Consider the following 23435-nt stretch of genomic DNA (forward strand, 5'->3'; position numbering starts at 1 on the left):
TTTCCCATAAAAACTACACAGAAGCATTCTCTCAAACTTCTTTCTCTTCTCTTCATTCATCTCACAAAGCAGAACCTTTCTTTTGACTGAGCAGTTTTGAAACACTCTTTTTGTAGAATCTGCAAGTGGAAATTTGGAGATCTTTGAGACCTATGGTGAAAAACGAAATATCTTTAAGTAAAAACTACACAGAATACTTCTGTGAAATTTCTTTCTATTCTTTGCATTCAACTCACAGTGTTGAACCTTTCTTTTGATTGGGTAGTTTTGAAACACTCTTTCTCTATAAACTACAAGTGGACATTTGGAGCACTTTGAGGCATATCGTGGAAAAAGGATTATCTTCAAATAAAAACTACACAGAAGAATTCTGTGAAACTACTTTCTGATCTGTGCATTCTTCTAACAGAGTAAAACCTTTCTTTTGATTGAGCAGTTTTGAAACACTCCTTTGGTACAATCTCCAAGTGGACATTTGCAGATCTTTGAGGCCTCTGGTGAAAAACGAAATATCTTCAAATAAAAACTACACAAAAGCATTCAGTGAAACTTCTTTCTGATCTGTGCATTCAGCTAACAGAGTTTAACCTTAGTTTTTATTGAGCAGTTTTGAAACACTCTACTTGTAGAATCTGCAACTGGACATTTGGAGGACATTGAGGCCTATGGTGAAAAACGAAATATCTTCCGCTAAAATCCACATGGAAGCATTCTGTGAAACTTCTTTCTGATCTGTGCATTCAAATAACAGAGATTAAGATTAGTTTTGATTGAGCAGTTTTGAAACACTCTATTTGTAGAATCTGCAAGTCGACATTTGGAGAACTTTTAGGCCTAAGGTGAAAAACGATATATCTTCCCCTAAAAACTACACAGAAGCATTCTGTGAAACTTCTCTCTGATCTGTGCATTCAACTAACAGAGCTGAACCTTAGTTTTGATTGAGCAGTTTTGAAACACTTTAGTTGCAGAATCTGCAAGTGGACATTTGGAGCACTTTGAGGCCTATGGTGGAAAAAGGAATATCTTCATACAAAAAGTACCACAGAAGCATTCTGTGAAACTTCTTTCTGATCTTTGCATTCAACTAATACAGTTGAACCTTACTTTTGATTAAGCAGTTTTAAAACACTCTATTTGGAGAATCTGCAAGTGGATATTTGGAGAATATTGAGGCCTATGGTTAAAAAGAATTATCTTCCATTAAAACAAGATAGAAGCATTCTGTGAAACTTCTTTCTGATCTGTGCATTCAACAAACAGAGTTTAAACTTAGTTTTGATTGAGGAGCTTCGAAACACTCTATTTGTAGTATCTGCAATTGGAGATTTTGAGATCTTTGAGGCCTTTGGTGAAAAACGAAATATCTTCAAGTAAAAACTACACAGAATACTTCTGTGAAATTTTTTTCCATTCTCTGCATTCATCTCACAGTATTGAACCTTTCTTTTGATTGAGTAGTTTTTAAGTGCTGTTTCTGTATAACCTGCAAGTGGACATTTGGAGCACTTTGAGGCCTAGGGTGGAAAAAGGAATATCTTCATACAAAAACTACACAGAAGCATTCTGTGAAACTTCTTTGTGATCTGTGCATTCAACTAACAGAGTTGAACCTTACTTTTGATTGAGCAATTTTGAAACACTCTTTTTGTAGAATCTGCAAGAAGACATTTGCAGAAAAATGAGGCCTATCGTGAAAAAAGAAATATCTTCCAATAAAAACTACACGGAAGCATTCTGTGAAACATCTTTCTGATCTCTGCAATCAACAAACGGAGTTTAAACTTAGTTTTCATTGAGCAGTTTTGAAACACCCTATTTGTAGAATCTGCAAGTGGACATTTGGAGAACATTGAGGCCTACGGTGAAAAACGAAAAATCTTCCCCTAAAAACTACACGGAAGCATTCTGTGAAACTTCTTTCTGATCTGTGCATTCAACTAACAGAGTTGAACCCTGATTTTGATTTAGCAGTCTTGAACACTCTATTTGTAGAATCTGCAAGTGGACATTTGGAGAACATTGAGGCCTAAGGTGAAAAAAGAAATATCTTCCCATAAAAACTACACAGAAGCATTCTGTGAAACTCCTTTCTGATGTGTGCATTCAACTATCAGAGTTTAACCTTAGTTGTGATTGAGCAGTTTTGAAACACTCTCTTTGTAGAGTCTGCAAGTGGACATTTGGAGAGCATTGTGGCCTATGGTGAAAAACGAAATATCTTTCCCTGAAAACTACATGGAAGCATTCTGTGAAACTTCTTTCTGATCTGTGCACTCAACTAATAGAGTTGAACCTTACTTTTGATTGTGCAGTTTTGAAACACTCTATTTGTAGAATCTGCAAGTTGACATTTGCAGAACATTGTGGCCTACGCTGAAAAATGAAATATCTTCCCATAAAAACTACGCAGATGCATTCTGTTTAACTTCTTTCTATTCTGTTCATTCATCTCACAAAGTAGAACCTTTCTTTTGACTGAGCAGTTTTGAAACACTCTTTTTGTAGAATCTGCAAGTGGAAATTTGGAGATCTTTGAGACCTATGGTGAAAAACGAAATATCTTTAAGTAAAAACTACACAGAATACTTCTGTGAAATTTCTTTCTATTCTTTGCATTCAACTCACAGTGTTGAACCTTTCTTTTGATTGGGTAGTTTTGAAACACTCTTTCTCTATAAACTACAAGTGGACATTTGGAGCACTTTGAGGCATATCGTGGAAAAAGGATTATCTTCAAATAAAAACTACACAGAAGAATTCTGTGAAACTACTTTCTGATCTGTGCATTCTTCTAACAGAGTAAAACCTTTCTTTTGATTGAGCAGTTTTGAAACACTCCTTTGGTACAATCTCCAAGTGGACATTTGCAGATCTTTGAGGCCTCTGGTGAAAAACGAAATATCTTCAAATAAAAACTACACAAAAGCATTCAGTGAAACTTCTTTCTGATCTGTGCATTCAGCTAACAGAGTTTAACCTTAGTTTTTATTGAGCAGTTTTGAAACACTCTACTTGTAGAATCTGCAACTGGACATTTGGAGGACATTGAGGCCTATGGTGAAAAACGAAATATCTTCCCCCTAAAAACTACACGGAAGCATTCTGTGAAACTTCTTTCTGATATGTGCATTCAACTAACAGAGTTTAACGTTAGTTTTAATTGAGCAGTTTTGAAACCCTCTATTTGTAGAATCTGAAAGTGGACATTTGGAGAACATTGAGGCCTACGGAGAAAAACGAAATATTTTCCCATAAAAACTACACAGAAGCATTCTCTCAAACTTCTTTCTCTTCTCTTCATTCATCTCACAAAGTAGAACCTTTCTTTTGACTGAGCAGTTTTGAAACACTCTTTTTGTAGAATCTGCAAGTGGAAATTTGGAGATCTTTGAGACCTATGGTGAAAAACGAAATATCTTTAAGTAAAAACTACACAGAATACTTCTGTGAAATTTCTTTCTATTCTTTGCATTCAACTCACAGTGTTGAACCTTTCTTTTGATTGGGTAGTTTTGAAACACTCTTTCTCTATAAACTACAAGTGGACATTTGGAGCACTTTGAGGCATATCGTGGAAAAAGGATTATCTTCAAATAAAAACTACACAGAAGAATTCTGTGAAACTACTTTCTGATCTGTGCATTCTTCTAACAGAGTAAAACCTTTCTTTTGATTGAGCAGTTTTGAAACACTCCTTTGGTACAATCTCCAAGTGGACATTTGCAGATCTTTGAGGCCTCTGGTGAAAAACGAAATATCTTCAAATAAAAACTACACAAAAGCATTCAGTGAAACTTCTTTCTGATCTGTGCATTCAGCTAACAGAGTTTAACCTTAGTTTTTATTGAGCAGTTTTGAAACACTCTACTTGTAGAATCTGCAACTGGACATTTGGAGGACATTGAGGCCTATGGTGAAAAACGAAATATCTTCCACTAAAATCCACATGGAAGCATTCTGTGAAACTTCTTTCTGATCTGTGCATTCAAATAACAGAGATTAAGATTAGTTTTGATTGAGCAGTTTTGAAACACTCTATTTGTAGAATCTGCAAGTCGACATTTGGAGAACTTTTAGGCCTAAGGTGAAAAACGATATATCTTCCCCTAAAAACTACACAGAAGCATTCTGTGAAACTTCTCTCTGATCTGTGCATTCAACGAACAGAGCTGAACCTTAGTTTTGATTGAGCAGTTTTGAAACACTTTAGTTGCAGAATCTGCAAGTGGACATTTGGAGCACTTTGAGGCCTATGGTGGAAAAAGGAATATCTTCATACAAAAAGTACCACAGAAGCATTCTGTGAAACTTCTTTCTGATCTTTGCATTCAACTAATACAGTTGAACCTTACTTTTGATTAAGCAGTTTTAAAACACTCTATTTGGAGAATCTGCAAGTGGATATTTGGAGAATATTGAGGCCTATGGTTAAAAAGAATTATCTTCCATTAAAACAAGATAGAAGCATTCTGTGAAACTTCTTTCTGATCTGTGCATTCAACAAACAGAGTTTAAACTTAGTTTTGATTGAGGAGCTTCGAAACACTCTATTTGTAGTATCTGCAATTGGAGATTTTGAGATCTTTGAGGCCTTTGGTGAAAAACGAAATATCTTCAAGTAAAAACTACACAGAATACTTCTGTGAAATTTTTTTCCATTCTCTGCATTCATCTCACAGTATTGAACCTTTCTTTTGATTGAGTAGTTTTTAAGTGCTGTTTCTGTATAACCTGCAAGTGGACATTTGGAGCACTTTGAGGCCTAGGGTGGAAAAAGGAATATCTTCATACAAAAACTACACAGAAGCATTCTGTGAAACTTCTTTGTGATCTGTGCATTCAACTAACAGAGTTGAACCTTACTTTTGATTGAGCAATTTTGAAACACTCTTTTTGTAGAATCTGCAAGAAGACATTTGCAGAAAAATGAGGCCTATCGTGAAAAAAGAAATATCTTCCAATAAAAACTACACGGAAGCATTCTGTGAAACATCTTTCTGATCTCTGCAATCAACAAACAGAGTTTAAACTTAGTTTTCATTGAGCAGTTTTGAAACACCCTATTTGTAGAATCTGCAAGTGGACATTTGGAGAACATTGAGGCCTACGGTGAAAAACGAAAAATCTTCCCCTAAAAACTACACGGAAGCATTCTGTGAAACTTCTTTCTGATCTGTGCATTCAACTAACAGAGTTGAACCCTGATTTTGATTTAGCAGTCTTGAACACTCTATTTGTAGAATCTGCAAGTGGACATTTGGAGAACATTGAGGCCTAAGGTGAAAAAAGAAATATCTTCCCATAAAAACTACACAGAAGCATTCTGTGAAACTCCTTTCTGATGTGTGCATTCAACTATCAGAGTTTAACCTTAGTTGTGATTGAGCAGTTTTGAAACACTCTCTTTGTAGAGTCTGCAAGTGGACATTTGGAGAGCATTGTGGCCTATGGTGAAAAACGAAATATCTTTCCCTGAAAACTACATGGAAGCATTCTGTGAAACTTCTTTCTGATCTGTGCACTCAACTAATAGAGTTGAACCTTACTTTTGATTGTGCAGTTTTGAAACACTCTATTTGTAGAATCTGCAAGTTGACATTTGCAGAACATTGTGGCCTACGCTGAAAAATGAAATATCTTCCCATAAAAACTACGCAGATGCATTCTGTTTAACTTCTTTCTATTCTGTTCATTCATCTCACAAAGTAGAACCTTTCTTTTGACTGAGCAGTTTTGAAACATTCTTTTTGTAGAATCTGCAAGTGGAAATTTGGAGATCTTTGAGACCTATGGTGAAAAACGAAATATCTTTAAGTAAAAACTACACAGAATACTTCTGTGAAATTTCTTTCTATTCTTTGCATTCAACTCACAGTGTTGAACCTTTCTTTTGATTGGGTAGTTTTGAAACACTCTTTCTCTATAAACTACAAGTGGACATTTGGAGCACTTTGAGGCATATCGTGGAAAAAGGATTATCTTCAAATAAAAACTACACAGAAGAATTCTGTGAAACTACTTTCTGATCTGTGCATTCTTCTAACAGAGTAAAACCTTTCTTTTGATTGAGCAGTTTTGAAACACTCCTTTGGTACAATCTCCAAGTGGACATTTGCAGATCTTTGAGGCCTCTGGTGAAAAACGAAATATCTTCAAATAAAAACTACACAAAAGCATTCAGTGAAACTTCTTTCTGATCTGTGCATTCAGCTAACAGAGTTTAACCTTAGTTTTTATTGAGCAGTTTTGAAACACTCTACTTGTAGAATCTGCAACTGGACATTTGGAGGACATTGAGGCCTATGGTGAAAAACGAAATATCTTCCACTAAAATCCACACGGAAGCATTCTGTGAAACTTCTTTCTGATCTGTGCATTCAAATAACAGAGATTAAGATTAGTTTTGATTGAGCAGTTTTGAAACACTCTATTTGTAGAATCTGCAAGTCGACATTTGGAGAACTTTTAGGCCTAAGGTGAAAAACGATATATCTTCCCCTAAAAACTACACAGAAGCATTCTGTGAAACTTCTCTCTGATCTGTGCATTCAACGAACAGAGCTGAACCTTAGTTTTGATTGAGCAGTTTTGAAACACTTTAGTTGCAGAATCTGCAAGTGGACATTTGGAGCACTTTGAGGCCTATGGTGGAAAAAGGAATATCTTCATACAAAAAGTACCACAGAAGCATTCTGTGAAACTTCTTTCTGATCTTTGCATTCAACTAATACAGTTGAACCTTACTTTTGATTAAGCAGTTTTAAAACACTCTATTTGGAGAATCTGCAAGTGGATATTTGGAGAATATTGAGGCCTATGGTTAAAAAGAATTATCTTCCATTAAAACAAGATAGAAGCATTCTGTGAAACTTCTTTCTGATCTGTGCATTCAACAAACAGAGTTTAAACTTAGTTTTGATTGAGGAGCTTCGAAACACTCTATTTGTAGTATCTGCAATTGGAGATTTTGAGATCTTTGAGGCCTTTGGTGAAAAACGAAATATCTTCAAGTAAAAACTACACAGAATACTTCTGTGAAATTTTTTTCCATTCTCTGCATTCATCTCACAGTATTGAACCTTTCTTTTGATTGAGTAGTTTTTAAGTGCTGTTTCTGTATAACCTGCAAGTGGACATTTGGAGCACTTTGAGGCCTAGGGTGGAAAAAGGAATATCTTCATACAAAAACTACACAGAAGCATTCTGTGAAACTTCTTTGTGATCTGTGCATTCAACTAACAGAGTTGAACCTTACTTTTGATTGAGCAATTTTGAAACACTCTTTTTGTAGAATCTGCAAGAAGACATTTGCAGAAAAATGAGGCCTATCGTGAAAAAAGAAATATCTTCCAATAAAAACTACACGGAAGCATTCTGTGAAACATCTTTCTGATCTCTGCAATCAACAAACAGAGTTTAAACTTAGTTTTCATTGAGCAGTTTTGAAACACCCTATTTGTAGAATCTGCAAGTGGACATTTGGAGAACATTGAGGCCTACGGTGAAAAACGAAAAATCTTCCCCTAAAAACTACACGGAAGCATTCTGTGAAACTTCTTTCTGATCTGTGCATTCAACTAACAGAGTTGAACCCTGATTTTGATTTAGCAGTCTTGAACACTCTATTTGTAGAATCTGCAAGTGGACATTTGGAGAACATTGAGGCCTAAGGTGAAAAAAGAAATATCTTCCCATAAAAACTACACAGAAGCATTCTGTGAAACTCCTTTCTGATGTGTGCATTCAACTATCAGAGTTTAACCTTAGTTGTGATTGAGCAGTTTTGAAACACTCTCTTTGTAGAGTCTGCAAGTGGACATTTGGAGAGCATTGTGGCCTATGGTGAAAAACGAAATATCTTTCCCTGAAAACTACATGGAAGCATTCTGTGAAACTTCTTTCTGATCTGTGCACTCAACTAATAGAGTTGAACCTTACTTTTGATTGTGCAGTTTTGAAACACTCTATTTGTAGAATCTGCAAGTTGACATTTGCAGAACATTGTGGCCTACGCTGAAAAATGAAATATCTTCCCATAAAAACTACGCAGATGCATTCTGTTTAACTTCTTTCTATTCTGTTCATTCATCTCACAAAGTAGAACCTTTCTTTTGACTGAGCAGTTTTGAAACACTCTTTTTGTAGAATCTGCAAGTGGAAATTTGGAGATCTTTGAGACCTATGGTGAAAAACGAAATATCTTTAAGTAAAAACTACACAGAATACTTCTGTGAAATTTCTTTCTATTCTTTGCATTCAACTCACAGTGTTGAACCTTTCTTTTGATTGGGTAGTTTTGAAACACTCTTTCTCTATAAACTACAAGTGGACATTTGGAGCACTTTGAGGCATATCGTGGAAAAAGGATTATCTTCAAATAAAAACTACACAGAAGAATTCTGTGAAACTACTTTCTGATCTGTGCATTCTTCTAACAGAGTAAAACCTTTCTTTTGATTGAGCAGTTTTGAAACACTCCTTTGGTACAATCTCCAAGTGGACATTTGCAGATCTTTGAGGCCTCCGGTGAAAAACGAAATATCTTCAAATAAAAACTACACAAAAGCATTCAGTGAAACTTCTTTCTGATCTGTGCATTCAGCTAACAGAGTTTAACCTTAGTTTTTATTGAGCAGTTTTGAAACACTCTACTTGTAGAATCTGCAACTGGACATTTGGAGGACATTGAGGCCTATGGTGAAAAACGAAATATCTTCCCCCTAAAAACTACACGGAAGCATTCTGTGAAACTTCTTTCTGATATGTGCATTCAACTAACAGAGTTTAACGTTAGTTTTAATTGAGCAGTTTTGAAACCCTCTATTTGTAGAATCTGAAAGTGGACATTTGGAGAACATTGAGGCCTACGGAGAAAAACGAAATATTTTCCCATAAAAACTACACAGAAGCATTCTCTCAAACTTCTTTCTCTTCTCTTCATTCATCTCACAAAGCAGAACCTTTCTTTTGACTGAGCAGTTTTGAAACACTCTTTTTGTAGAATCTGCAAGTGGAAATTTGGAGATCTTTGAGACCTATGGTGAAAAACGAAATATCTTTAAGTAAAAACTACACAGAATACTTCTGTGAAATTTCTTTCTATTCTTTGCATTCAACTCACAGTGTTGAACCTTTCTTTTGATTGGGTAGTTTTGAAACACTCTTTCTCTATAAACTACAAGTGGACATTTGGAGCACTTTGAGGCATATCGTGGAAAAAGGATTATCTTCAAATAAAAACTACACAGAAGAATTCTGTGAAACTACTTTCTGATCTGTGCATTCTTCTAACAGAGTAAAACCTTTCTTTTGATTGAGCAGTTTTGAAACACTCCTTTGGTACAATCTCCAAGTGGACATTTGCAGATCTTTGAGGCCTCTGGTGAAAAACGAAATATCTTCAAATAAAAACTACACAAAAGCATTCAGTGAAACTTCTTTCTGATCTGTGCATTCAGCTAACAGAGTTTAACCTTAGTTTTTATTGAGCAGTTTTGAAACACTCTACTTGTAGAATCTGCAACTGGACATTTTTAGGACATTGAGGCCTATGGTGAAAAACGAAATATCTTCCGCTAAAATCCACATGGAAGCATTCTGTGAAACTTCTTTCTGATCTGTGCATTCAAATAACAGAGATTAAGATTAGTTTTGATTGAGCAGTTTTGAAACACTCTATTTGTAGAATCTGCAAGTCGACATTTGGAGAACTTTTAGGCCTAAGGTGAAAAACGATATATCTTCCCCTAAAAACTACACAGAAGCATTCTGTGAAACTTCTCTCTGATCTGTGCATTCAACGAACAGAGCTGAACCTTAGTTTTGATTGAGCAGTTTTGAAACACTTTAGTTGCAGAATCTGCAAGTGGACATTTGGAGCACTTTGAGGCCTATGGTGGAAAAAGGAATATCTTCATACAAAAAGTACCACAGAAGCATTCTGTGAAACTTCTTTCTGATCTTTGCATTCAACTAATACAGTTGAACCTTACTTTTGATTAAGCAGTTTTAAAACACTCTATTTGGAGAATCTGCAAGTGGATATTTGGAGAATATTGAGGCCTATGGTTAAAAAGAATTATCTTCCATTAAAACAAGATAGAAGCATTCTGTGAAACTTCTTTCTGATCTGTGCATTCAACAAACAGAGTTTAAACTTAGTTTTGATTGAGGAGCTTCGAAACACTCTATTTGTAGTATCTGCAATTGGAGATTTTGAGATCTTTGAGGCCTTTGGTGAAAAACGAAATATCTTCAAGTAAAAACTACACAGAATACTTCTGTGAAATTTTTTTCCATTCTCTGCATTCATCTCACAGTATTGAACCTTTCTTTTGATTGAGTAGTTTTTAAGTGCTGTTTCTGTATAACCTGCAAGTGGACATTTGGAGCACTTTGAGGCCTAGGGTGGAAAAAGGAATATCTTCATACAAAAACTACACAGAAGCATTCTGTGAAACTTCTTTGTGATCTGTGCATTCAACTAACAGAGTTGAACCTTACTTTTGATTGAGCAATTTTGAAACACTCTTTTTGTAGAATCTGCAAGAAGACATTTGCAGAAAAATGAGGCCTATCGTGAAAAAAGAAATATCTTCCAATAAAAACTACACGGAAGCATTCTGTGAAACATCTTTCTGATCTCTGCAATCAACAAACAGAGTTTAAACTTAGTTTTCATTGAGCAGTTTTGAAACACCCTATTTGTAGAATCTGCAAGTGGACATTTGGAGAACATTGAGGCCTACGGTGAAAAACGAAAAATCTTCCCCTAAAAACTACACGGAAGCATTCTGTGAAACTTCTTTCTGATCTGTGCATTCAACTAACAGAGTTGAACCCTGATTTTGATTTAGCAGTCTTGAACACTCTATTTGTAGAATCTGCAAGTGGACATTTGGAGAACATTGAGGCCTAAGGTGAAAAAAGAAATATCTTCCCATAAAAACTACACAGAAGCATTCTGTGAAACTCCTTTCTGATGTGTGCATTCAACTATCAGAGTTTAACCTTAGTTGTGATTGAGCAGTTTTGAAACACTCTCTTTGTAGAGTCTGCAAGTGGACATTTGGAGAGCATTGTGGCCTATGGTGAAAAACGAAATATCTTTCCCTGAAAACTACATGGAAGCATTCTGTGAAACTTCTTTCTGATCTGTGCACTCAACTAATAGAGTTGAACCTTACTTTTGATTGTGCAGTTTTGAAACACTCTATTTGTAGAATCTGCAAGTTGACATTTGCAGAACATTGTGGCCTACGCTGAAAAATGAAATATCTTCCCATAAAAACTACGCAGATGCATTCTGTTTAACTTCTTTCTATTCTGTTCATTCATCTCACAAAGTAGAACCTTTCTTTTGACTGAGCAGTTTTGAAACACTCTTTTTGTAGAATCTGCAAGTGGAAATTTGGAGATCTTTGAGACCTATGGTGAAAAACGAAATATCTTTAAGTAAAAACTACACAGAATACTTCTGTGAAATTTCTTTCTATTCTTTGCATTCAACTCACAGTGTTGAACCTTTCTTTTGATTGGGTAGTTTTGAAACACTCTTTCTCTATAAACTACAAGTGGACATTTGGAGCACTTTGAGGCATATCGTGGAAAAAGGATTATCTTCAAATAAAAACTACACAGAAGAATTCTGTGAAACTACTTTCTGATCTGTGCATTCTTCTAACAGAGTAAAACCTTTCTTTTGATTGAGCAGTTTTGAAACACTCCTTTGGTACAATCTCCAAGTGGACATTTGCAGATCTTTGAGGCCTCCGGTGAAAAACGAAATATCTTCAAATAAAAACTACACAAAAGCATTCAGTGAAACTTCTTTCTGATCTGTGCATTCAGCTAACAGAGTTTAACCTTAGTTTTTATTGAGCAGTTTTGAAACACTCTACTTGTAGAATCTGCAACTGGACATTTGGAGGACATTGAGGCCTATGGTGAAAAACGAAATATCTTCCCCCTAAAAACTACACGGAAGCATTCTGTGAAACTTCTTTCTGATATGTGCATTCAACTAACAGAGTTTAACGTTAGTTTTAATTGAGCAGTTTTGAAACCCTCTATTTGTAGAATCTGAAAGTGGACATTTGGAGAACATTGAGGCCTACGGAGAAAAACGAAATATTTTCCCATAAAAACTACACAGAAGCATTCTCTCAAACTTCTTTCTCTTCTCTTCATTCATCTCACAAAGCAGAACCTTTCTTTTGACTGAGCAGTTTTGAAACACTCTTTTTGTAGAATCTGCAAGTGGAAATTTGGAGATCTTTGAGACCTATGGTGAAAAACGAAATATCTTTAAGTAAAAACTACACAGAATACTTCTGTGAAATTTCTTTCTATTCTTTGCATTCAACTCACAGTGTTGAACCTTTCTTTTGATTGGGTAGTTTTGAAACACTCTTTCTCTATAAACTACAAGTGGACATTTGGAGCACTTTGAGGCATATCGTGGAAAAAGGATTATCTTCAAATAAAAACTACACAGAAGAATTCTGTGAAACTACTTTCTGATCTGTGCATTCTTCTAACAGAGTAAAACCTTTCTTTTGATTGAGCAGTTTTGAAACACTCCTTTGGTACAATCTCCAAGTGGACATTTGCAGATCTTTGAGGCCTCTGGTGAAAAACGAAATATCTTCAAATAAAAACTACACAAAAGCATTCAGTGAAACTTCTTTCTGATCTGTGCATTCAGCTAACAGAGTTTAACCTTAGTTTTTATTGAGCAGTTTTGAAACACTCTACTTGTAGAATCTGCAACTGGACATTTGGAGGACATTGAGGCCTATGGTGAAAAACGAAATATCTTCCGCTAAAATCCACATGGAAGCATTCTGTGAAACTTCTTTCTGATCTGTGCATTCAAATAACAGAGATTAAGATTAGTTTTGATTGAGCAGTTTTGAAACACTCTATTTGTAGAATCTGCAAGTCGACATTTGGAGAACTTTTAGGCCTAAGGTGAAAAACGATATATCTTCCCCTAAAAACTACACAGAAGCATTCTGTGAAACTTCTCTCTGATCTGTGCATTCAACTAACAGAGCTGAACCTTAGTTTTGATTGAGCAGTTTTGAAACACTTTAGTTGCAGAATCTGCAAGTGGACATTTGGAGCACTTTGAGGCCTATGGTGGAAAAAGGAATATCTTCATACAAAAAGTACCACAGAAGCATTCTGTGAAACTTCTTTCTGATCTTTGCATTCAACTAATACAGTTGAACCTTACTTTTGATTAAGCAGTTTTAAAACACTCTATTTGGAGAATCTGCAAGTGGATATTTGGAGAATATTGAGGCCTATGGTTAAAAAGAATTATCTTCCATTAAAACAAGATAGAAGCATTCTGTGAAACTTCTTTCTGATCTGTGCATTCAACAAACAGAGTTTAAACTTAGTTTTGATTGAGGAGCTTCGAAACACTCTATTTGTAGTATCTGCAATTGGAGATTTTGAGATCTTTGAAGCCTTTGGTGAAAAACGAAATATCTTCAAGTAAAAACTACACAGAATACTTCTGTGAAATTTTTTTCCATTCTCTGCATTCATCTCACAGTATTGAACCTTTCTTTTGATTGAGTAGTTTTTAAGTGCTGTTTCTGTATAACCTGCAAGTGGACATTTGGAGCACTTTGAGGCCTAGGGTGGAAAAAGGAATATCTTCATACAAAAACTACACAGAAGCATTCTGTGAAACTTCTTTGTGATCTGTGCATTCAACTAACAGAGTTGAACCTTACTTTTGATTGAGCAATTTTGAAACACTCTTTTTGTAGAATCTGCAAGAAGACATTTGCAGAAAAATGAGGCCTATCGTGAAAAAAGAAATATCTTCCAATAAAAACTACACGGAAGCATTCTGTGAAACATCTTTCTGATCTCTGCAATCAACAAACAGAGTTTAAACTTAGTTTTCATTGAGCAGTTTTGAAACACCCTATTTGTAGAATCTGCAAGTGGACATTTGGAGAACATTGAGGCCTACGGTGAAAAACGAAAAATCTTCCCCTAAAAACTACACGGAAGCATTCTGTGAAACTTCTTTCTGATCTGTGCATTCAACTAACAGAGTTGAACCCTGATTTTGATTTAGCAGTTTTGAACACCCTATTTGTAGAATCTGCAAGTGGACATTTGGAGAACATTGAGGCCTAAGGTGAAAAAAGAAATATCTTCCCATAAAAACTACACAGAAGCATTCTGTGAAACTCCTTTCTGATGTGTGCATTCAACTATCAGAGTTTAAACTTAGTTGTGATTGAGCAGTTTTGAAACACTCTCTTTGTAGAGTCTGCAAGTGGACATTTGGAGAGCATTGTGGCCTATGGTGAAAAACGAAATATCTTTCCCTGAAAACTACATGGAAGCATTCTGTGAAACTTCTTTCTGATCTGTGCACTCAACTAATAGAGTTGAACCTTACTTTTGATTGTGCAGTTTTGAAACACTCTATTTGTAGAATCTGCAAGTTGACATTTGCAGAACATTGTGGCCTACGCTGAAAAATGAAATATCTTCCCATAAAAACTACGCAGATGCATTCTGTTTAACTTCTTTCTATTCTGTTCATTCATCTCACAAAGTAGAACCTTTCTTTTGACTGAGCAGTTTTGAAACACTCTTTTTGTAGAATCTGCAAGTGGAAATTTGGAGATCTTTGAGACCTATGGTGAAAAACGAAATATCTTTAAGTAAAAACTACACAGAATACTTCTGTGAAATTTCTTTCTATTCTTTGCATTCAACTCACAGTGTTGAACCTTTCTTTTGATTGGGTAGTTTTGAAACACTCTTTCTCTATAAACTACAAGTGGACATTTGGAGCACTTTGAGGCATATCGTGGAAAAAGGATTATCTTCAAATAAAAACTACACAGAAGAATTCTGTGAAACTACTTTCTGATCTGTGCATTCTTCTAACAGAGTAAAACCTTTCTTTTGATTGAGCAGTTTTGAAACACTCCTTTGGTACAATCTCCAAGTGGACATTTGCAGATCTTTGAGGCCTCTGGTGAAAAACGAAATATCTTCAAATAAAAACTACACAAAAGCATTCAGTGAAACTTCTTTCTGATCTGTGCATTCAGCTAACAGAGTTTAACCTTAGTTTTTATTGAGCAGTTTTGAAACACTCTACTTGTAGAATCTGCAACTGGACATTTGGAGGACATTGAGGCCTATGGTGAAAAACGAAATATCTTCCACTAAAATCCACACGGAAGCATTCTGTGAAACTTCTTTCTGATCTGTGCATTCAAATAACAGAGATTAAGATTAGTTTTGATTGAGCAGTTTTGAAACACTCTATTTGTAGAATCTGCAAGTCGACATTTGGAGAACTTTTAGGCCTAAGGTGAAAAACGATATATCTTCCCCTAAAAACTACACAGAAGCATTCTGTGAAACTTCTCTCTGATCTGTGCATTCAACGAACAGAGCTGAACCTTAGTTTTGATTGAGCAGTTTTGAAACACTTTAGTTGCAGAATCTGCAAGTGGACATTTGGAGCACTTTGAGGCCTATGGTGGAAAAAGGAATATCTTCATACAAAAAGTACCACAGAAGCATTCTGTGAAACTTCTTTCTGATCTTTGCATTCAACTAATACAGTTGAACCTTACTTTTGATTAAGCAGTTTTAAAACACTCTATTTGGAGAATCTGCAAGTGGATATTTGGAGAATATTGAGGCCTATGGTTAAAAAGAATTATCTTCCATTAAAACAAGATAGAAGCATTCTGTGAAACTTCTTTCTGATCTGTGCATTCAACAAACAGAGTTTAAACTTAGTTTTGATTGAGGAGCTTCGAAACACTCTATTTGTAGTATCTGCAATTGGAGATTTTGAGATCTTTGAGGCCTTTGGTGAAAAACGAAATATCTTCAAGTAAAAACTACACAGAATACTTCTGTGAAATTTTTTTCCATTCTCTGCATTCATCTCACAGTATTGAACCTTTCTTTTGATTGAGTAGTTTTTAAGTGCTGTTTCTGTATAACCTGCAAGTGGACATTTGGAGCACTTTGAGGCCTAGGGTGGAAAAAGGAATATCTTCATACAAAAACTACACAGAAGCATTCTGTGAAACTTCTTTGTGATCTGTGCATTCAACTAACAGAGTTGAACCTTACTTTTGATTGAGCAATTTTGAAACACTCTTTTTGTAGAATCTGCAAGAAGACATTTGCAGAAAAATGAGGCCTATCGTGAAAAAAGAAATATCTTCCAATAAAAACTACACGGAAGCATTCTGTGAAACATCTTTCTGATCTCTGCAATCAACAAACAGAGTTTAAACTTAGTTTTCATTGAGCAGTTTTGAAACACCCTATTTGTAGAATCTGCAAGTGGACATTTGGAGAACATTGAGGCCTACGGTGAAAAACGAAAAATCTTCCCCTAAAAACTACACGGAAGCATTCTGTGAAACTTCTTTCTGATCTGTGCATTCAACTAACAGAGTTGAACCCTGATTTTGATTTAGCAGTCTTGAACACTCTATTTGTAGAATCTGCAAGTGGACATTTGGAGAACATTGAGGCCTAAGGTGAAAAAAGAAATATCTTCCCATAAAAACTACACAGAAGCATTCTGTGAAACTCCTTTCTGATGTGTGCATTCAACTATCAGAGTTTAACCTTAGTTGTGATTGAGCAGTTTTGAAACACTCTCTTTGTAGAGTCTGCAAGTGGACATTTGGAGAGCATTGTGGCCTATGGTGAAAAACGAAATATCTTTCCCTGAAAACTACATGGAAGCATTCTGTGAAACTTCTTTCTGATCTGTGCACTCAACTAATAGAGTTGAACCTTACTTTTGATTGTGCAGTTTTGAAACACTCTATTTGTAGAATCTGCAAGTTGACATTTGCAGAACATTGTGGCCTACGCTGAAAAATGAAATATCTTCCCATAAAAACTACGCAGATGCATTCTGTTTAACTTCTTTCTATTCTGTTCATTCATCTCACAAAGTAGAACCTTTCTTTTGACTGAGCAGTTTTGAAACATTCTTTTTGTAGAATCTGCAAGTGGAAATTTGGAGATCTTTGAGACCTATGGTGAAAAACGAAATATCTTTAAGTAAAAACTACACAGAATACTTCTGTGAAATTTCTTTCTATTCTTTGCATTCAACTCACAGTGTTGAACCTTTCTTTTGATTGGGTAGTTTTGAAACACTCTTTCTCTATAAACTACAAGTGGACATTTGGAGCACTTTGAGGCATATCGTGGAAAAAGGATTATCTTCAAATAAAAACTACACAGAAGAATTCTGTGAAACTACTTTCTGATCTGTGCATTCTTCTAACAGAGTAAAACCTTTCTTTTGATTGAGCAGTTTTGAAACACTCCTTTGGTACAATCTCCAAGTGGACATTTGCAGATCTTTGAGGCCTCTGGTGAAAAACGAAATATCTTCAAATAAAAACTACACAAAAGCATTCAGTGAAACTTCTTTCTGATCTGTGCATTCAGCTAACAGAGTTTAACCTTAGTTTTTATTGAGCAGTTTTGAAACACTCTACTTGTAGAATCTGCAACTGGACATTTGGAGGACATTGAGGCCTATGGTGAAAAACGAAATATCTTCCACTAAAATCCACACGGAAGCATTCTGTGAAACTTCTTTCTGATCTGTGCATTCAAATAACAGAGATTAAGATTAGTTTTGATTGAGCAGTTTTGAAACACTCTATTTGTAGAATCTGCAAGTCGACATTTGGAGAACTTTTAGGCCTAAGGTGAAAAACGATATATCTTCCCCTAAAAACTACACAGAAGCATTCTGTGAAACTTCTCTCTGATCTGTGCATTCAACGAACAGAGCTGAACCTTAGTTTTGATTGAGCAGTTTTGAAACACTTTAGTTGCAGAATCTGCAAGTGGACATTTGGAGCACTTTGAGGCCTATGGTGGAAAAAGGAATATCTTCATACAAAAAGTACCACAGAAGCATTCTGTGAAACTTCTTTCTGATCTTTGCATTCAACTAATACAGTTGAACCTTACTTTTGATTAAGCAGTTTTAAAACACTCTATTTGGAGAATCTGCAAGTGGATATTTGGAGAATATTGAGGCCTATGGTTAAAAAGAATTATCTTCCATTAAAACAAGATAGAAGCATTCTGTGAAACTTCTTTCTGATCTGTGCATTCAACAAACAGAGTTTAAACTTAGTTTTGATTGAGGAGCTTCGAAACACTCTATTTGTAGTATCTGCAATTGGAGATTTTGAGATCTTTGAGGCCTTTGGTGAAAAACGAAATATCTTCAAGTAAAAACTACACAGAATACTTCTGTGAAATTTTTTTCCATTCTCTGCATTCATCTCACAGTATTGAACCTTTCTTTTGATTGAGTAGTTTTTAAGTGCTGTTTCTGTATAACCTGCAAGTGGACATTTGGAGCACTTTGAGGCCTAGGGTGGAAAAAGGAATATCTTCATACAAAAACTACACAGAAGCATTCTGTGAAACTTCTTTGTGATCTGTGCATTCAACTAACAGAGTTGAACCTTACTTTTGATTGAGCAATTTTGAAACACTCTTTTTGTAGAATCTGCAAGAAGACATTTGCAGAAAAATGAGGCCTATCGTGAAAAAAGAAATATCTTCCAATAAAAACTACACGGAAGCATTCTGTGAAACATCTTTCTGATCTCTGCAATCAACAAACAGAGTTTAAACTTAGTTTTCATTGAGCAGTTTTGAAACACCCTATTTGTAGAATCTGCAAGTGGACATTTGGAGAACATTGAGGCCTACGGTGAAAAACGAAAAATCTTCCCCTAAAAACTACACGGAAGCATTCTGTGAAACTTCTTTCTGATCTGTGCATTCAACTAACAGAGTTGAACCCTGATTTTGATTTAGCAGTCTTGAACACTCTATTTGTAGAATCTGCAAGTGGACATTTGGAGAACATTGAGGCCTAAGGTGAAAAAAGAAATATCTTCCCATAAAAACTACACAGAAGCATTCTGTGAAACTCCTTTCTGATGTGTGCATTCAACTATCAGAGTTTAACCTTAGTTGTGATTGAGCAGTTTTGAAACACTCTCTTTGTAGAGTCTGCAAGTGGACATTTGGAGAGCATTGTGGCCTATGGTGAAAAACGAAATATCTTTCCCTGAAAACTACATGGAAGCATTCTGTGAAACTTCTTTCTGATCTGTGCACTCAACTAATAGAGTTGAACCTTACTTTTGATTGTGCAGTTTTGAAACACTCTATTTGTAGAATCTGCAAGTTGACATTTGCAGAACATTGTGGCCTACGCTGAAAAATGAAATATCTTCCCATAAAAACTACGCAGATGCATTCTGTTTAACTTCTTTCTATTCTGTTCATTCATCTCACAAAGTAGAACCTTTCTTTTGACTGAGCAGTTTTGAAACACTCTTTTTGTAGAATCTGCAAGTGGAAATTTGGAGATCTTTGAGACCTATGGTGAAAAACGAAATATCTTTAAGTAAAAACTACACAGAATACTTCTGTGAAATTTCTTTCTATTCTTTGCATTCAACTCACAGTGTTGAACCTTTCTTTTGATTGGGTAGTTTTGAAACACTCTTTCTCTATAAACTACAAGTGGACATTTGGAGCACTTTGAGGCATATCGTGGAAAAAGGATTATCTTCAAATAAAAACTACACAGAAGAATTCTGTGAAACTACTTTCTGATCTGTGCATTCTTCTAACAGAGTAAAACCTTTCTTTTGATTGAGCAGTTTTGAAACACTCCTTTGGTACAATCTCCAAGTGGACATTTGCAGATCTTTGAGGCCTCCGGTGAAAAACGAAATATCTTCAAATAAAAACTACACAAAAGCATTCAGTGAAACTTCTTTCTGATCTGTGCATTCAGCTAACAGAGTTTAACCTTAGTTTTTATTGAGCAGTTTTGAAACACTCTACTTGTAGAATCTGCAACTGGACATTTGGAGGACATTGAGGCCTATGGTGAAAAACGAAATATCTTCCCCCTAAAAACTACACGGAAGCATTCTGTGAAACTTCTTTCTGATATGTGCATTCAACTAACAGAGTTTAACGTTAGTTTTAATTGAGCAGTTTTGAAACCCTCTATTTGTAGAATCTGAAAGTGGACATTTGGAGAACATTGAGGCCTACGGAGAAAAACGAAATATTTTCCCATAAAAACTACACAGAAGCATTCTCTCAAACTTCTTTCTCTTCTCTTCATTCATCTCACAAAGCAGAACCTTTCTTTTGACTGAGCAGTTTTGAAACACTCTTTTTGTAGAATCTGCAAGTGGAAATTTGGAGATCTTTGAGACCTATGGTGAAAAACGAAATATCTTTAAGTAAAAACTACACAGAATACTTCTGTGAAATTTCTTTCTATTCTTTGCATTCAACTCACAGTGTTGAACCTTTCTTTTGATTGGGTAGTTTTGAAACACTCTTTCTCTATAAACTACAAGTGGACATTTGGAGCACTTTGAGGCATATCGTGGAAAAAGGATTATCTTCAAATAAAAACTACACAGAAGAATTCTGTGAAACTACTTTCTGATCTGTGCATTCTTCTAACAGAGTAAAACCTTTCTTTTGATTGAGCAGTTTTGAAACACTCCTTTGGTACAATCTCCAAGTGGACATTTGCAGATCTTTGAGGCCTCTGGTGAAAAACGAAATATCTTCAAATAAAAACTACACAAAAGCATTCAGTGAAACTTCTTTCTGATCTGTGCATTCAGCTAACAGAGTTTAACCTTAGTTTTTATTGAGCAGTTTTGAAACACTCTACTTGTAGAATCTGCAACTGGACATTTGGAGGACATTGAGGCCTATGGTGAAAAACGAAATATCTTCCGCTAAAATCCACATGGAAGCATTCTGTGAAACTTCTTTCTGATCTGTGCATTCAAATAACAGAGATTAAGATTAGTTTTGATTGAGCAGTTTTGAAACACTCTATTTGTAGAATCTGCAAGTCGACATTTGGAGAACTTTTAGGCCTAAGGTGAAAAACGATATATCTTCCCCTAAAAACTACACAGAAGCATTCTGTGAAACTTCTCTCTGATCTGTGCATTCAACTAACAGAGCTGAACCTTAGTTTTGATTGAGCAGTTTTGAAACACTTTAGTTGCAGAATCTGCAAGTGGACATTTGGAGCACTTTGAGGCCTATGGTGGAAAAAGGAATATCTTCATACAAAAAGTACCACAGAAGCATTCTGTGAAACTTCTTTCTGATCTTTGCATTCAACTAATACAGTTGAACCTTACTTTTGATTAAGCAGTTTTAAAACACTCTATTTGGAGAATCTGCAAGTGGATATTTGGAGAATATTGAGGCCTATGTTTAAAAAGAATTATCTTCCATTAAAACAAGATAGAAGCATTCTGTGAAACTTCTTTCTGATCTGTGCATTCAACAAACAGAGTTTAAACTTAGTTTTGATTGAGGAGCTTCGAAACACTCTATTTGTAGTATCTGCAATTGGAGATTTTGAGATCTTTGAAGCCTTTGGTGAAAAACGAAATATCTTCAAGTAAAAACTACACAGAATACTTCTGTGAAATTTTTTTCCATTCTCTGCATTCATCTCACAGTATTGAAACTTTCTTTTGATTGAGTAGTTTTTAAGTGCTGTTTCTGTATAACCTGCAAGTGGACATTTGGAGCACTTTGAGGCCTAGGGTGGAAAAAGGAATATCTTCATACAAAAACTACACAGAAGCATTCTGTGAAACTTCTTTGTGATCTGTGCATTCAACTAACAGAGTTGAACCTTACTTTTGATTGAGCAATTTTGAAACACTCTTTTTGTAGAATCTGCAAGAAGACATTTGCAGAAAAATGAGGCCTATCGTGAAAAAAGAAATATCTTCCAATAAAAACTACACGGAAGCATTCTGTGAAACATCTTTCTGATCTCTGCAATCAACAAACAGAGTTTAAACTTAGTTTTCATTGAGCAGTTTTGAAACACCCTATTTGTAGAATCTGCAAGTGGACATTTGGAGAACATTGAGGCCTACGGTGAAAAACGAAAAATCTTCCCCTAAAAACTACACGGAAGCATTCTGTGAAACTTCTTTCTGATCTGTGCATTCAACTAACAGAGTTGAACCCTGATTTTGATTTAGCAGTTTTGAACACTCTATTTGTAGAATTTGCAAGTGGACATTTGGAGAACATTGAGGCCTAAGGTGAAAAAAGAAATATCTTCCCATAAAAACTACACAGAAGCATTCTGTGAAACTCCTTTCTGATGTGTGCATTCAACTATCAGAGTTTAAACTTAGTTGTGATTGAGCAGTTTTGAAACACTCTCTTTGTAGAGTCTGCAAGTGGACATTTGGAGAGCATTGTGGCCTATGGTGAAAAACGAAATATCTTTCCCTGAAAACTACATGGAAGCATTCTGTGAAACTTCTTTCTGATCTGTGCACTCAACTAATAGAGTTGAACCTTACTTTTGATTGTGCAGTTTTGAAACACTCTATTTGTAGAATCTGCAAGTTGACATTTGCAGAACATTGTGGCCTACGCTGAAAAATGAAATATCTTCCCATAAAAACTACGCAGATGCATTCTGTTTAACTTCTTTCTATTCTGTTCATTCATCTCACAAAGTAGAACCTTTCTTTTGACTGAGCAGTTTTGAAACACTCTTTTTGTAGAATCTGCAAGTGGAAATTTGGAGATCTTTGAGACCTATGGTGAAAAACGAAATATCTTTAAGTAAAAACTACACAGAATACTTCTGTGAAATTTCTTTCTATTCTTTGCATTCAACTCACAGTGTTGAACCTTTCTTTTGATTGGGTAGTTTTGAAACACTCTTTCTCTATAAACTACAAGTGGACATTTGGAGCACTTTGAGGCATATCGTGGAAAAAGGATTATCTTCAAATAAAAACTACACAGAAGAATTCTGTGAAACTACTTTCTGATCTGTGCATTCTTCTAACAGAGTAAAACCTTTCTTTTGATTGAGCAGTTTTGAAACACTCCTTTGGTACAATCTCCAAGTGGACATTTGCAGATCTTTGAGGCCTCTGGTGAAAAACGAAATATCTTCAAATAAAAACTACACAAAAGCATTCAGTGAAACTTCTTTCTGATCTGTGCATTCAGCTAACAGAGTTTAACCTTAGTTTTTATTGAGCAGTTTTGAAACACTCTACTTGTAGAATCTGCAACTGGACACTTGGAGGACATTGAGGCCTATGGTGAAAAACGAAATATCTTCCCCCTAAAAACTACACGGAAGCATTCTGTGAAACTTCTTTCTGATATGTGCATTCAACTAACAGAGTTTAACGTTAGTTTTAATTGAGCAGTTTTGAAACCCTCTATTTGTAGAATCTGAAAGTGGACATTTGGAGAACATTGAGGCCTACGGAGAAAAACGAAATATTTTCCCATAAAAACTACAC

Source organism: Symphalangus syndactylus, chromosome 20, assembly GCF_028878055.3.
Source record: "Symphalangus syndactylus isolate Jambi chromosome 20, NHGRI_mSymSyn1-v2.1_pri, whole genome shotgun sequence".
NCBI classification, from domain to species: Eukaryota; Metazoa; Chordata; class Mammalia; order Primates; family Hylobatidae; genus Symphalangus; species Symphalangus syndactylus.